The 1,924-nt window shown below is 35.9% G+C and overlaps 1 non-coding gene across 1 annotated transcript; it reads right to left on the reverse strand.

Moving 5' to 3' along the window:
* Positions 1-1,119: 1,119 nt before the first annotated feature.
* LOC148567527 (small nucleolar RNA R71) lies at positions 1,120-1,227 on the reverse strand. Its single transcript, XR_015882915.1, has one exon. It is a non-coding gene; the product is annotated as a small nucleolar RNA R71 (small nucleolar RNA).
* Positions 1,228-1,924: the final 697 nt, after the last annotated feature.

Below are 1,924 nucleotides of genomic sequence, written 5' to 3' on the forward strand. Positions count from 1 at the left end.
TCAAGTCATTAATTGTGATTTTAAAAAATCAAATCTTTTTCAAAACTAATTTCAATCATATCTTTTCAAAAATATCTCTTTATCTTATCTTTTTCAAAATTTGATTTTAAAATATCCTTTCTAACTTCTTATCTTCTTATCTTTTCAAAATTGATTTTCAAATTTGTTTCAACTAACTAACTAACTTTTTGTTTGTTTCTTATCTTTTTCAAAACTACCTAACTAACTCTCTCTCTCTAATTTTCGAAAATATCTTCCCTCTTTTTCAAAATTTCTTTTTAATTAACTAATTATTTTAATTTTTGATTTTAATTTTCAAAAAATTACTAACCTTTTTCAAAAACTATTTTCGAAAATCACTAACTCTTTTTCAAAAATAATTTTCGAAAATTCTCCTTCTCTCTCATCTCCTTCTATTTATTTATTCATCTACTAACATCTCTCTTCACCCCACATCTCTGCTCTCCTTACCCTTGTGTTTCTTTCTTTACATTACATTCTTTTCTTCTTCTACTCACACAGGGGAACCTCTATACCTGTGGTAAAAAGGATCCCTATTATTATTTTTCTGTCCCTCTTTTTCATACGAGCAGGAGCAAGGACAAGAACATTCTTGTTGAAGCAGATCCAAAACTTGAAAGGACTCTGAAGAGGAAACTAAGAGAAGCTAAATTACAATAATCCAGCAAGCACCTTTCAGAAATTTTCGAACAGAAAGAGGAGATGGCAGCCGAAAATAATAATAATGCAAGGAGGATGCTTGGTGACTTTACTGCACCTAATTCCAATTTACATGGAAGAAGCATCTCCATTCCTGCCATTGGAGCAAACAATTTTGAGCTGAAACCTCAATTAGTTTCTCTGATGCAACAGAACTGCAAGTTTCATGGACTTCCATCTGAAGATCCTTTTCAGTTCTTAACTGAATTCTTGCAGATCTGTGATACTGTTAAGACTAATGGAGTAGATCCTGAAGTCTACAGGCTCATGCTTTTCCCTTTTGCTGTGAGAGACAGAGCTAGAATATGGTTGGACTCTCAATCTAAGGATAGCCTGAACTCTTGGGATAAGCTGGTCAAGGCTTTCTTAGCCAAGTTCTTTCCTCCTCAAAAGCTGAGAAAGCTTAGAGTGGATGTTCAAACCTTCAGACAGAAAGAAGGTGAATCCCTCTATGAAGCTTGGGAGAGATACAAAGAACTAACCAAAAAGTGTCCTTCTGACATGCTTTCAGAATGGACCATCCTGGATATATTCTATGATGGTCTATCTGAATTGGCTAAAATGTCATTGGATACTTTTGCAGGTGGATCCATTCACCTAAAGAAAACGCCTGCAGAAGCTCAAGAACTCATTGACATGGTTGCTAATAACCAGTTCATGTACACTTCTGAGAGGAATCCTGTGAGTAATAGGACGCCTATGAAGAAGGGAGTTCTTGAAATTGATACTCTGAATGCCATACTGGCTCAGAATAAAATATTGACTCAGCAAGTCAATATAATTTCTCAGAGTCTGAATGGAATGCAAGCTGCATCCAACAGTACTCAAGAGGCATCTTCTGAAGAAGAAGCTTATGATCCTGAAAACCCTGCAATAGCAGAGGTGAATTACATGGGTGAACCTTATGGAAACACCTATAACCCCTCATGGAGAAATCACCCAAATCTCTCATGGAAGGATCAACAAAAACCTCAACAAGGCTTTAATAATGGTGGAAGAAATAGGTTTAACAACAGTAAACCTTTTCCATCATCCACTCAGCAACAGACAGAGAACTCTGAACAAAATACCTCTAATTTAGCAAACTTAGTCTCTGATCTATCTAAGGCCACTATAAGTTTCATGAATGAAACAAGGTCCTCCATTAGAAATTTGGAGGCACAAGTGGGCCAGCCGAGTAAAAGGATCACTGAAATCCCTCCTA

Source organism: Arachis ipaensis, chromosome B4 (assembly GCF_059453495.1).
Source record: "Arachis ipaensis isolate K30076 ecotype BB chromosome B4, ASM5945349v1, whole genome shotgun sequence".
Taxonomy (NCBI): Eukaryota; Viridiplantae; Streptophyta; class Magnoliopsida; order Fabales; family Fabaceae; genus Arachis; species Arachis ipaensis.